The following is a 15,402-nucleotide window of genomic DNA, read 5'->3' as shown; positions in this document are numbered from 1 at the left end:
GAATAAATGTGTTTCTAGGGTGGATACATGACTGAGCTCTAAAATAAGACCAATATTTAGACAATATAGAGAGGTAAATTAATAATAAATAGGAGGACACAGCCAGTGAGCCTGTGTGGACTGATTACTTCATCCCACCCCCCTTGAGCTGTTTAAATTGATTAATCCAAATTAATCCAAAAAACATCTCCATAGCATATTACAAGTTGTGTTGCCTGAAAATGGATTCACCTGTTCAGTCACATGGAAGCAGAGACATAAACAGTAAAGCAGAGCTTAATTAATTCACATCTCCTTTTGAGAAAAAGTTCAATGGTTCAATACTCGAGTCAAGTCAATCGTTCTAGACCTGCTGCACCCACCAGGGCCTTTGAGATGGCTTCTTAAATTGACTTTGTTGGCACATGTTGGCAATGCACCTATTGATGTGCTGACATTGAATTAGGCCGCAAAAACTTTGCAGTAGCCTTCTGGTAGAGAGACCTGAGCCAGAGAAATTTAAAAAATAATTGCATCACCATTGAGTTTTATGTTGTTGCATTACAGTCACGTGCAGTACCAGAAATGAAAAACAGCAACACCCACTGACAGTAACTGCTATAGGCAACTGCACACACAAACGCTCACAGAAGCACACAAAAATGCTTTACGAGCACACAACCAAGCCCACAAGTACACATTCACACTCGACAGCAGGAAATGGTCTGACCAAGTTAAACAAATGAAATCACTGTGACCTGAATGAGAGGCAGAGTAGATCTGACATCCAGAAATGTACTATTCTCTCTCCCTCTTTCCATCAATTTATCTCTCGTCCCTCCGTCTCGTTCGGTCTTTGTCTCTGTTGGGGTCACCCTCAAACCCCTCCCTTTCTTTTTGTTTCCTCCCCACTGATGTCTCTTTTTTTCACATTTGCATTTCGCTACACACCCTTTCCCTTAATGTGTTTTTTTTTTTCATCTCTTTGATCTCAGTGTGAAATCTGTGCGGGAACCAGCCGTTCGGTCACCTTGCTATAATGATGACGGACTTAACTGCAGTGTGGAGATGACCCCTGAACTCTCAGGCTGTGGCCCTTTCTCTTTGTCCCCTCTCACCTCCAGCCTTATCTCGCCACACAGTGTTGCGTCTTTTCATCTTTGAAAATCAATACCAGCAGTTGTTAAAGTAAAGGAAGGGCTCAAATCAACTAGGAGCAAGTGTTGATCATTAAAAAAGAATTAGATATGATTGAATATCATTAGATACATAACGACTGGAGTATATCGATTACACTATGAAATGGCAACCTTTTCTAGTTTTGACATGTTATGGTAATGTCAACCTGCAAACCTGCAGATCTCATTGCCTGGTTTCATGTCAAACATAAGACCAGCCATATGATAACAAAATTAAGATGGCAACATTGTTGCGACTAGAAAAGAAATTGGTTGTTGCCTGGTGAATTTGTTTACTGTCAGACTGATTGTAGTTGCTGTGACCTGCTGGTTGGACCGAGGTTGAATATGCTCCACTCTCAAACTTTGGATGACCAAACACATTGTTGAAAGCTTGCAAATAACTGCAATAATAATAATAATAATAATAATAGCTCAATTATAAACACAGAGAGATTGGCAGCATTTTGCCAATGAGCAGAACTCGTCTACGTGTTATCTTTTTGCATTAGGGAACTCAGCCCAGTTGGTTGCCAGCTGGTTGTAGTCTGGTTATATTCTCGTGTAAAAGCAAGGCTGCTTATGTCATTTTAGAGGTAAATTTCCATTCTGTAGCAACTAAGTCACTATTTGTGCAGGAATTTCTGTTTCACATCTGAGGTTCCGGCTGGAGTCTGAATGTTAGTCATTAATATTGATTTTTGTGTATGCTGATAGCAACAGATTTACATATAATTGCCAACTTGACCCTTCAAAATGATAAGTGTCTGATAAGAGACAGACTCTATCTTATAGACATGTGTCTTGACAGACCAAAGTTGCTTTGTAGATGGCAACTGACTGTTAGAGGGTGCATAACTGGTACCTATATCTTTGAAGCAGGTGTTTCAAAGCCAGCAAGATCACAAGTCAGTTGCAAACAGTCAGAATAATTGTGGTCATGCGAATGCTTCCAATCACTGTTTTCTCTTGTGTGACTGTGGTATAAAGTAGTAAGTTGGGGGTTTTTTTTCAAATTGCCATTTTTCATGAGTGTGAGCACACAACTTACAAATGTAAAAGTGACAGTACTTTGGTATCTAACCGTTAACACAAATGAACAGATACACTAAAAATGTTAAAAAATAATCCTCAGACTGTGTAGTGAGTGATTTTTGGCTAGCAGACATGATGAAGAGGTCAAGTTCAGTGACTTGAGATTAGCGGCAGTGAAGCCTATACAGTCACAGCACCTGTCAATCAAACCCCTCACTCCAGTATAGACATGGATGTGTTTTTGTTTTGTTTTGTTTGTTTCAAATCAAAATGAACCCCAGCGGACTGGTTATGACATTTATAGAAGCCAAAACTGTTTTTGTGCTAGGGATCTCAGTCATGCTAGTGGCTACTGCAGATGCAGTAATTCCACAAGGGTAACAGATACATAGCTTTGGACTAATTGCTAACACTGGCATCTAAACATGGTTACAGTAACAATGTTGACATCCTGATTTTGAACTCATAAAGTTTAATGTGTTCACCATCTTGGAGTTTTATATTACTGTATTTTGAATTTAACATCAAGTATACTGGTGAGCGTACATCCATAATAGTTTCAGCTAGAGTTGGGAATTGATAAGAATTTAGTAAATCCGATTCCACTGCCGATATCACTCATCTATTTGATTCCTTGCCGAAATTAATTACATGCTGCATGGTCAAATGTTTGTGAATGTTAATATTATTTCCCCCTCTCTGTTGTGTAAACTCAAGTAACTGAAAATAATGCAGTACATTACTTAATTACACCCAGGAGAAAGACATTTCTTATGCTACTTGTTACGTTACTTTCATGTTACTGTGTAAAATGATCTGAAACATTAGTTTCAGCTAGTTTAGCATTAGCATTGTGTTAACAGTATGATGCAGTTGTTCCTGTCCTGGAGCAGTCTCCACTTTATGATAAAAGGGGGTCTAACCCGGTAGACCCTATTTATTCTTGTGGAACCAGCCATCAGATGGGTATACTATTTTCATAAAAGGGTGAACACGGTCAGATGCATTGAAATAATGGTCAGCTGGTACAAAGAGGTTCAAAGTTTGCTTAGGAAATATCCACCACACGCAGCCTGAACAGCTGATACAAGGAAGGATGTTCCTGAACTTTACCAAATGTTGAAGCTACCAGAAATTCATCAGACGAGGCAACATTTCTCCATTCTTCTATTGTCAAATTTTGGTGAGCCTGTACTGATGGTAGCTTGAGTTTCCCATTCCAAATTGTGGCCTTCGGCTGCTGTAGCTCATCTGCTCCAGGGTTCAATGTGCTGTGAATTCAGGGATAGTCTTCTAGATACCCTGGTTGTAACATGTGGTTATTTGAGTTACTGTTGTTTTTCTATCAACTTAAAGGAGTTCAGTCTCCTCTGAATTCTTGCATCAACGAGGTATTTTCTCTCAGCGTGCTGCTGCTCTCTGGATATTTTCTCTTTTTCTGACCGTTCTCTGTAAACCCCAGCGATAGCGTCTAAATCGGCAATTTCTGAAATAATCAAACCAGCTCATCTGGCACTAACAACCATGCCATGTTGAAAGTCACTTAAATCACCTTTCTTCACCATTTTAATGCTCGATTTGAACTTCAGCAGGCTGTCTTTACCAGGTCTTCATGGTAGTCGAACGGATGTACCTAATAAAATGGCTGATGAATGTGTATTGTTGGGATTTGAAAGTTGTCATATAACTCTTTTCTGAATTTCATCCTTTTAATGTTGCACAGTAGGACACATAAAACACTGATTTTGTGGAGGCTGCCCACCCTGTGAGCTTAAACACAAAGTAAAAGATGCGTCATGTATTCACCTAAACTCTATTTTGTTGCTGTCTTGCATTTAGAGGGAAAAAATCAGTCTCAGCGTTCAAATATTCCTCCAGAGAGTCATGTTTCAACCAAGCTTCATTTGTTCGTGTTTGAAGCTTAATTGAACCACATATCAAGGTAATTGCGCCCAAGTTCCTCAGCCTCTCTTCTCCTTACCTCCACCACACTGACACACTGTATCCAGGCTCACAGAAATAGATGGGCTTCTCTTTCAATTATCAGCAGACATTACTATTTTTTTATCTATACAACCACTCATATCAGGCCCTCCAGGGCTTTAAAGCATTTTAATGCTGTAGATATGCCCATTATGCCCTCTACTCCCTCTTCACCCACGACTGCAGACCTGCTGATGGTTCCAACACCATCATTAAGTTTGCAGATGACACCACAGTGATTGGCCTCATCAGTGACAACGATGAGGCCGCCTACAGGGAGGAGGTGGATCATCTGGCTGAGTGGTGCGACAGAAACAACCTGCTGCTTAACACCGAGAAGACCAAGGAGCTCATCGTGGACTACAGGAGGAATGCTGACCCACATCCACCCATCCACATTAAGGGGACGGCTGTGGAGCGTGTGAGCAGCTTCAAGTTCCTGGGAGTCCACATCTCCGAGGATCTCACCTGGACGACCAACTGCTCCAAGCTGGTCAAGAAGGCTCACCAGCGCCTCTTCTTCTTGAGGACTCTGAGGAAGAACCACCTGTCCTCAGACATCCTGGTGAACTTCTATCGCTGCACCATCGAGAGCATCCTGACCAACTGTATAACAGTCTGGTACGGGAACTGCTCTGCCTCGGACCGGAAGGCGTTGCAGAGGGTCGTGAAAACTGCCCAGCGCATCGCCGGAGCACCACTTCCTGCCATAAAAGACATCTACAGGAAGCGGTGTCTGAAAAGGGCTGGGAAAATCATCAAAGACCCCAGTCACCCATCACATGGACTCTTCACCCTCCTGCCCTCTGGGAGGCGCCACAGGAGCCTCCGGACTAAGACCACCAGGTACCGGAACAGCTTCTTCCCCACAGCTGTCAGACTCCTGAACTCTGCCTCCTGACATCTGACCCACGTTAAACTCATGGACTGAACATACACACACCCACAATGGACAACTGTACCCTCAAACACAATAATAACATGGACTGAACCACCACTCACAACCACTAGCACTTTATATAGCCTCTGTAGAAACTATCTACACCCTCACTTATCTTAACTGCACTACTGTATAGCTCTGTGTAAATAATCATTCTGTACATTCGATAATCTTTAATCCTACAACTGTTTACAACTTGCATAGTTCCCATTTCTGTATAGCTGTATATCTCAGATTCTGTAAAGTTATTTATTTCATATTCTGTATAGTTTTTCATATTTATATCCTGTTCATATCCTGTACATAGCTTGTACTCACTACAGCCTGTACATACTTATAGTTATAGAATATTCACAACATACTTCATACCGTGTACATTATAACATACCATAATAGACCCATTTCTGTAATATACTCACATATCTATATTATTGCTAATATATATTGTAATATATCTATATCACTAAAGCACTTCTGGATGGATGCAAACTGCATTTCGTTGCCCTGTACCTGTGCATGTGCAATGACAATAAAGTTGAATTCTATTCTATTCTATTATCATGACTGTGTACATAACCGACTGTACACACTAAGAATTAGCATATCACTTATAGATATGGAAGCACTACACAAACGTGTTAATGGAAGAACTATTTTTTTGTGAATTTGGCAGTATGCAGGCAGTCAGTAGTGCAAGCTTTGGGACCGTTTCTATCTCAGATGTAATTCATATTTAAATGTTGTTATGCTTCTTCTCTTCTGGTAATTGTGTTTGCACTTCCTGGTTACTCTTGAAAGTGGATTCACTGAAGCGTTATGTTGATAGCTGTCTGGTAATTGCTAATTACAAAGACGGGCACATACACAGACTCTCACACTCGTTCATACACACAAGCTCACACATAAATGAGCTGAGCTTGTAATAGGGTCCCTGGCTATTATTCACTGATATCCTGGCAAATATGTGTACTCACACTGCGTAATGGTACTCTTCTGAAGCATCTGTATCAATATATGTAGATTTCTGAAGTGATACTTAAAAGCTTCGAATGGACTTGGTATTCAGCATCATAAAAATTAATTTAAGAGCATATTTTTATAGTACTGTGTAACACAGATGCTAATGTTATAACAACCTGTTACACACTAAAAATACCTTATTTTAAACTTTAACTTTGTACCAACACAGCACAGCATAAATATATTCTGCATCTTTCAACACCTGATGATTACAAGTACGCTGTTTCCTGAAGTCTTCACTAAGACCAAAACATGCAGGCTGTTGATGTAATTTTGGACATCAATCATTTGGAAATTGACTGCTGCGTGGCAGGTAGCATAGTTTTTATTTTCTGCCTTGTGGCTATAGCAGGGATGTCCCCGGGTACTTATAGCACCTTTCATTGTCGAAATTCTGCAATGCAGTGTTAAAGTGTCAAATACTCATCTATACTAAAACTATTATTGGATTAATGCTTATTTACAGTTACAATTAGTGTTTGTATTAAAGTATTAATACAAACACTGCTAGCTTTGTCTCCTCTAGCTTGCGCTTAGCTTGATGCTGCAGGCAGGCAGGCCACACAGCCCCTCCCCTCACTAGCAGCTCAACACTTCTGCAATAGCACAACAAATTTGCAGAGTGTCTGTCTCTATGAAAAGGTTATTACTGAAGTATTAAGCAGTTATCATAATCGTCAATGTTAGCTGTTTAACTATTAACAACTACCTGAGAGCTGCATTAGCCATGTGTTAAAATATTATTCAGAAATTGAAAAGCAGGTATGGCAAATTAGTAAAATGACCAAGTGTATAATATCAAAATCTTTGTCATCCCCCCCTCCATGGTATCAAAAATAATATGGTATCGGTGTCATGCTTGAAATTATAGAATCGTGACAACGCATTAGGGATTTATGAGGATTTAATAAGTGCAGATTTATACATATTTTTTGACAGAAGTTTGTTTTGGGGGGAAACCTCATCTGATGCTGTTGGAAAGAGGGGGGTGTACTTTGTCTTGCTCAAACATTGTTCTGGTTTCATGATACAGATAGTACACTCTATCATGACAGATGTTGTGCAAATGATAGACAAAGTGCTATGTCAAAGTTAGCAAACGACAGAAAACAGGCTAGGAATTTTTTAAAGTTTAACATTTAATATTCTCATTTTGCTGCAGTAAAAATAAATGAAAGAAAACAAACCACAAAGCTGTGAGATGTGATGGAGGGAGGAACTGCTGCACAGTGTCAAAGTTGGTCTGTTCCGAGTCATAATGTAGCAAACTGGGTGTGTGTTACAGAGAAAGCGATCCCTCAGGGTGATTCAGTGTACGATTGGTTGTGAAGTGAGTGATGATAATGACCTCTCCTCTGCGTGCAGTGCAGTGAGAGTAATTCCTTTCACTTTGTCAATTTATCTGTGTTTCTTTACCGCCTTTCCTTCTCATCTCTTGGCAAATTTAAATGAGGAAGTAACCTATATCCCTAGCTCACAGTGAGGCATAGAAACTGGATTTTTCTATAAGCTCCCAAATGTAGTGTCTTATGTGTGGGTGAGAAAGAGAACACTGATCATTATGATGTAGTATTTATATAAGAAATATACGCTATTCTTAAGATATATAACTTTTAGGATGTAAGCCACCTAATAAAGCAACGATTTGATAGCTTCATCTTATCATTTTTGCAGTAGTTTGTTTCCAAAAATCTGTTGAACAGTTTTTTCTTTTTCTTTTTTTTTTCTTTTATTTTTCTTTGATAAACATAGTACATGCCAAAATGTGAGGACCTAAATACCAGGCATGCAGACAGATGAAGATAAAGTTTAAGAAGTGAACCTTTAATTTGGCTGAGTAGGGAGTCCAAGGACAGGATTATGCTCAGTCAATGAAGTGAGCAAAGTAAAAGAGGCAGTAACAAAAGATAAAATGTTGGACTGAAAATGATGACATGTTTAGTGCAGATGGCACTGGCTGCCCTCCATGTCAGTCACTGGGGGTCCATCAGATGAAATTATACAGCATGGGACCAATTAAAGTTGGAGCTGAAACTCTGTCTCGAGATGATATTATATTTGCATAATAAATACAAATCTACAATGCACAGATTTGTTACATCCGTGCAAACCTAAACTCATTTCCTAATGTACATAATTTATATTAAATAGTACTTATCAAGAAGGGAATCGCAGTTAATGTACTAACAATTTGAATCTATAATAACCATAAGGCAGCCATCAGGAGCTCTTCCAGCCTTTTGCCGTAGCTTAAAACAAGGTCATTGCTGCAATTAACTTGCTATTCAAAGAGCAGTTATTCACAAAATACCTTTGTTTCCACTGAACTTAAGCTTCAGGCATTTGTATGTTATCTATTCATTTATTCCCTAGAATATAATTCGAGTTTTAAAGCTGCATTTTATAAGTATTGTACTCTTCGCAGGATCGTGAAGCTGCCCTTTACAAACAAAACATCACCATCCTTAGAAAGAACATCTATTTTTAACCTCCTCATCTTTCTCAATAAGCACATTTGTGAAGCAGTCATTCCTGCATAAATCTTAGTCAGCCCCCACAAATCAGAATCACAGCTGGTTTTCATACCTGTGATGATATGTTATAGAGGAGAGGTGAAATTATTATAGCTAAAGTGAATCTGATTAATCCATGTTGGTACGTCTTTTGAGGCCTATTTAACGAAGCATGCAGTACAATGCAAAAGTCTTGATCCACCCATCTTTTCTTCATATGATGAGATAAAAATGGGAAATGGGTGAAGCAATTTATTGAAAAGTGCAAGCGTAAAAAGAATTACATTGCATACAGCACAACAGAGCTGACCAAATCCAACATGCTTGAAAGTAAATATTTGGTATGATCATCTTTATACATAGTCGGAACTTATGATTTCTTTAGTGTTCAGGAATAGTTCTCCAGGCTTCTTGAAGGACTGACTGCCTTTGTTATGCTCTCTGTCAGGAGAACCGAGAGTTGAGATCTTTTTGTTGTTGTTGTTTTGTACCCAGGTGTGCATGGCATTGGCAGTATGTTTGGGACCATTGCCGTGCTGACAAATGAATCTGTTGTCAATCAGGTGCTTTTCCGATTGTGCTGGCGCATCAAAATCTGACGTTACTTTTGTCTGTTCATAATTCCATCAATTTTGATAAGATCCCCAACATCACTGGCTACAATAGAGCCCCCAAGCAATGGCCGTGTTTCACAGATGGCTGCAGACACTCTCTGTTGTGCCACTCTCCTGAGCTCCAAAGATTTCGAATATATCATAGTATAAGACCTGTTGCCACTGATTTTCAGTCCACTCGTGTAATTTGGCATACTTCAGCCTTCTGTCCTTGTTTGCCTCCCTTGAAATGTCTTTTGCCAACCACCCTTTCACTGATGACGCTTCAGTGAACAGTTGATGGACCCACTGAAGGGCCAGATGTATCTCTCAGGTCTTTGTTCGAGGATTTTTGTAAAGGACATCTGTAGCTGTCCGTCTGCTGTCCTTTGTTGCACTTGTTGAATGATGCATAGATCAGTGTTAAGTGGCTTAGCAAACAAAAAAGAAAAAAAATCCCTCTGAAAATGTTCAGGTACGAGGACTGGACTGAAAATGAGTGAAGAAGCAGCCAAAGTCCAAGAAAAAACTGAAAGAACTTCAGAAAGCCTGGAGGACTATTTTTCAAGTCGGCTTTTAAAATAAAAGTCTCACTCCTTGGCAGCAAAATGTAAAGAAATGAGGCATGGCTCCAGAGTTATCCACAGTGCCCTATCCAACCTCATGTCTATCAACACTGACTTTATATCTTTCATGATCTTTCTGTTGACTCGCTCGTGTCTTAGCTCATGCTCTCATCCTCTTCTATATCCTCTACCTGTGTTGTTCCTCCCCCTCCTTATTTCTTGCTTTCCTGCAGTGACATTTGTGGGGGTGATTATAGATGGTTGTCCCATCCCTGAAGAGCTGTGTGTCATCAGAGTTACTTCCATCTGAGTGACTGGCCATGAAGTGTCAGAGGAGTGGACAGATGGATGGATGGTTGAGGGTTAGAGACCTAGAGAAACAATCTTTCACTCTGTTGAACCCAAAAGTGCTAAGCTTCATTGGCCTGTGACAGGTTTCCCAATAAAAATTGAAGTCTACTACCCCTACAGATATTTTTACCAGGCATTATCGTTTCTGGCCACTGTAGTAATACAGGCGTTTTTCATAGTGAAGCTTGTCTATAAATGTGAATTGTTAAATTTGATGAAATAACTCTCCTTCCCACACATTCTTTATAGATGCAGTGAATATAATGAATGATATAATGACTGAATATATTATTAGAAGCAGAACAGCATTTTGATCATATTGTGTGCCACACATTTGGATTTAAGGGAGGAAAGACATAAACTGTAAAGTGTAATAGTTCACTTGTATCACTTAGCAAGGTTTGGTGAAGTCATATTTTTTAATGTATCCTTTATTTAATGAAGTAAAGGAATACTAAAATATTTAAGAATTGTGTAATAATATAATCTAATTCTTGATGAATCATTTTGTCTTTTAAAAACAGTGGGACATGGTCACGATTTTTCTTAGATGTGTTCAAATATGACAAATAATAAAGAGGGAAAAGTCTGGCAATAGACTAACTAGATAGTAACTAGATAGTGGCAGTTATTATTGCTATGCAATAATTTAAAGAAACTAAAACAACTAAACAGTTAACAAATGTTCGGACTGTGAAACACTTTATAACTCTGTTTTGAAGCATCCTATACAAATAAAGTTTTTATTATTATTTTTACTATTACCCCACGTCTCCACTTATGTCAGCTGGGACATACTTCAGCCCCTGCAACCTTGAATTAGATAAGCAGTTAACAAAACAGACTGATGGATGATAATCAACATCATTTCTTTATGTAGTCACGCTTTTTCATTGTTGCATAATAACCAATGACGAGGTGTCAAACAAAATGTTTATTTGCTGTATTCTTAATCTCCTGTTGAACCCATTCAAGAACACTGTCCATTTTACGACTATGTTTCTCTTTTTGCTGTATGTGTGCGGGCTTACTCAAACCCGTACACACACATAGACAATGAATGCACTGCTTCCTGTAGGTGAATTCTGCACTTCAGGAGGTAAATGCACCACAATCCCTTGTGGTGCATTTACCTACTTAGGCAGGATTACTTAGACTATACGCATACAATTAGAGAGGAGTGTGTCTTTAAGTGGAAGCCCATCTCTCACTGCTTCGTATTTCAGTCTCCCTCTATCTTTCTCTTTGTCTCACTTCCCCCTTTTTTCGATAGAATCTTCCTGTTATAAAAACAGAAATAGGAATGTGAATCTTTTTTTTAAAAGCATTTTATGGACCACAAATTTAAAAACAAGTTTCGTTGTAAATATTTATTTTATCTCAGCTGAGTCCACTCACTAAATTAATCTTAGTTTATGGTGCATGTAGTTTACACATACAATAAAAATCCTGTTTTACAAAGCACATGTTCATATAAATTTTCATAAACAGTGATTATTTAATGCTATTTCTTACTTTCAGAAATGGTTGAGCTTATCAGGTATTTAAAGGCTGTGAGCTGTGGCTCGCTGACCTGACGTGACACGGACTGCCATCATCACAAATCTTTGTGTCTGTCACTCCTCAGACCATCTCTGATAATCCATCCATCACACATAACTTCACAAGAGCACTCAGTTCCACTCAATAAGCTCCCGTCCGACCCTTATAGGCTTTAATAATCCAGAGAGAGCTGGTCCTCTTATCAGAGGACGTGACTATTCAGACCAAGAACTGACCTTCCCGCCTGACCTAGATGCTTCATGTGCATGCATGTGCACTCTGTGATTATTTGCGCATACAGAAAGCCCATCATTCTGTGTGTTTGTGCACATGTGGGACTGTGGTATGAGCCAGAGAGGAAGGCAGGGGAGCTGATGGAGAGATCAGACAGTCTTCTCACTGCACAGCATCTGCTTAGAAAATATCACTTCCTCTCACTGTTTATCCATCTCTTTTCTTGCTGAGAGAAATTTACCTCCACCTCACGTGCCAACTTTAGCATCATCTTTCTCAGTCAGAAATGACCCCGGCCTGCAAAGGAGAAGAATTTGCATTTAGCTTACTGCAAGCGCACGCGAGCATGTGTGTTCTCTCATAGCACTTATTAAAGCTCTTTCTTTAATGTGTGCAAACCCAGCTTTTTCTTTCTGTTGCATATATAATAGCTGATGGTGGTATCATCAGAGACAGACCAGCTTGACTAAATGGGAGCAGCAAATTGACTGTAGTATTAGGAGTGAGGGGCCTCTATCAGGAAATATAATAGGATCCCATTAAAGAAAGCTTGCAGATGAATATGATTAGGTTTTCTTTCCTTCTAATGGGAACATCTTCTGAAGAGGGGAGGAGATGAAATGTTGTGCAGTGATAGGGCCTTTGTACCACTGATAGGATTGTTATTGCCTAATTTGGGTAGAAAGGCCATTAAAGTTCTTGGAAGGGACGATAAATGTTCTCTGTAAGTATACTCTCAGTTATGGCTGTGGACCATCGCTGTGTGTGGGCAGTGCTTTACTTTGTAGATGAAAAAGCATCCCTTAACTTAAATGCCTTCATATCAGGCTTGTTTTGCCGAAATCTGTGACTAATGAGTATGAGGTTTCATCTTGAATTTCATCTCCCTCGCCGAAATAAACCGAATGGCTTTTCTGTGTGTGTGTTTATGGTTAATGTGCGCATATGTATTGCCGCTGTGCTTTTCTTACTCGGACCAACAGACTGCGACAGAAGTGTTTCATTAGATTATAAAATGACTATCGTAAGCACAACATTTTAAGCAGATTATTGTTCATTGTAGAAAAGCCTCCTGTGCACTCTTTGCAAGTCCTCAAATAACAACCAGTGCCTTTGTGTGTGATCTCTCAAAGAGGACTGCTGTAACGAGAGTTATTTGGCTATATTTTGTAGATTATCTGTCTTGGGAGTGCTTTAAAGGTATTGACAGGGTTCTTCTCTTTACTGCATCTCTACACAGATTGTCTTATTTTAGTAAGCTGATGTGTGAAAACGTGTGTATGTATATGACTAATAGCAGTAACAAGTTGACTGACTAGGGTCTATAGGGTCCCATAACACCTCAACTGCATCAGCACCATGTGCTGATAGTATCTATGTAAATGTATCTGCTAATAGTAATCGAAGTGAAAATAGACTTTCCAGAAAATGATTCAAATACACTGTGTGTATTTATCTGTAGTAGAAGCAGTGCCCTTACAACAGTGTAAAAGGACTCCACTTAATACTCCAAGTAATGATTAGATGTAACATAACAAGTAGTACATTAACTGGCCACTTTATTTGTTAAGCATTCCTGGGTATGGCCCCATGCTTTTAAAACGGCATTAATCCTTCATGGCATATTATCAACGATGACTCCTCGTAAAACAGATGTTGGAGATTTGTTAGCTGCACATCCATTATGTGAATCTTCTGTTCCTCCACATCCCAAAGGTGCTCTATTGGACTGAGATGTTCTCAATGTGGAGGTAATTTGAGTACTGTAAACTGTAAAACCATGAGCTTTGTAACCTGGCGAGTTATCCTCCTGGAAGCATCCATCAGAAGATACACTGTGGTCATAAAGGTTGGACAATTCTCGGGAAGGCTGTTATATCTGAATGATGCTCAGTAAGTACTAAGGAGCCCAAAGTGTGCCAAGAAACTATCCTTCATACCATTACACCAGCAGTCTGAACCACTGATACTAGGCAGGTTGAATCTAAACTTTTATGTAGTTTACACAAAATTTTAACCCTAACATCTAAATAACACAGAGGCAAAAAAGACTGGATGTGGTGTTCTCGTTCAAGATTTGATATGTTCTGCATTCAGAGATGCTCTTCTGTGTGACTTAGTTAGAACAAGTGATTGTGGCCTTTCTATCCCTGCCATGCAGGAGCGAGCTGAGGTTTGATTTCCCAATGGGCAGGTAAGCTTTTGATACTTAGATGTTCATTGGGAGTGACCAGGATGGACAGGACTGGAAATAACACAGCTCAGGTTGAGTTTGAAGACAAAGTACGAGAGCCAAGGAAGATTTGAAAATGGACATGGTTTAGACAAGGCCAAAGAAGCGATAGTGCTTATACTGGTCAAAGGATGTTGGATATGGAGCTTACAGGTAGGAGGAAAAGAGAAAGGCCACAGAGGAGATTCATGGATGTAGTGAAGGACTTACAGAGGGTTGGTGTGACAGAGGAGGATGCTAGGGATTGGGTAAGATGGAGTCAGATGACTCGCTGTGGAAACAGCCACAAGAAGAAGAGCAGTTGCCTTCCTATCAGCTCAAAGCAGTCTGGCTATTTTCCTCAGGCATCAACAAGGGATTTTTGCCCAGAGAACTGCTGCTCAGTGGATATTTTGTCTTTTTGGACTATACTCTGTAAACCCCAGAGATGGAGGTGCAGGAAAATCCCAGCAAATCTGCAGTTTCTGTAATACTCAGACCAACAGCCATGACAAGTTCAAAGTCACCTAAAATCGCCCTTCTTCCCTATCTTCTGATCCTGGCTTTGATCTGAAGTCAGAGCAGGTTGTCTGGACCACATCTACACGCCTGAAACCATTGAGCTGCTTCCACGTGATTGGTTGATTAGAAATTGACATTAGTGGGCAACTGAACAGATGTGTTCAGACTAACGTACTTATAGTGTAATTTAGTTTGGCGCGTGTGTGTGTGTGTGTGTGTGTGTGTGTGTGTGTGTGTGTGTGTGTGTGTGTGTGTGTGTGTGTGTGTGTGTGTGTGGACACCTGTGTTATGTTCTTTGCATAAGCTATGTTCAGTACTTTCAAATGTTAGCCTGTTGCTCTGGAGCAGGGGTGTCAAACTCAAATACACAGTGGGCCAAAATTCAAAACTGGAACAAAGTCGCGGGCTAACATTAATACTTATTGAAAGAAAAATCTTCCTCCAGATTTAAGAATGAATCTCTTCTTATGGACTCAAACAAGTTTTGCTGAAAAACTGAATATGGAACAAGCAAAGCTTAATACTAAACAATATATATATTAGCTGTATAATACCAGTAGGCCAGCTCTAATAGTAATTTGGTATGGCTTCGTGGGCCAAATGTAATTAGGCTGTGGGCCAAATTTGGCCCGCGGGCCAGAGTTTGACACCTATGCTCTAGAGCTAACTTGTCTTTAACAAGTACTGGTAGGTGGTTTAGTGACCACATACACACACCGTATTTATGCATCAGT

At 39.7% G+C, this 15,402-nt stretch overlaps 1 protein-coding gene across 4 annotated transcripts in view; it reads left to right on the top strand.

The window, feature by feature from the left end:
• Window positions 1-15,402, top strand: part of kcnd3 (potassium voltage-gated channel, Shal-related subfamily, member 3) — a 124,904-nt gene that overhangs the window by 83,125 nt on the left and 26,377 nt on the right. The gene's annotated exons all lie outside the window — the stretch shown is intronic.

This window comes from Diplotaxodon limnothrissa, linkage group LG20, assembly GCF_057381915.1.
Source record: "Diplotaxodon limnothrissa isolate DT_005_m linkage group LG20, D_limnothrissa_male_GT1.1, whole genome shotgun sequence".
NCBI classification, from domain to species: domain Eukaryota; kingdom Metazoa; phylum Chordata; class Actinopteri; order Cichliformes; family Cichlidae; genus Diplotaxodon; species Diplotaxodon limnothrissa.
The sequence above is the reverse complement of the archived record's forward strand: the minus strand, read 5'-3'. Positions and strand labels throughout refer to the sequence as shown.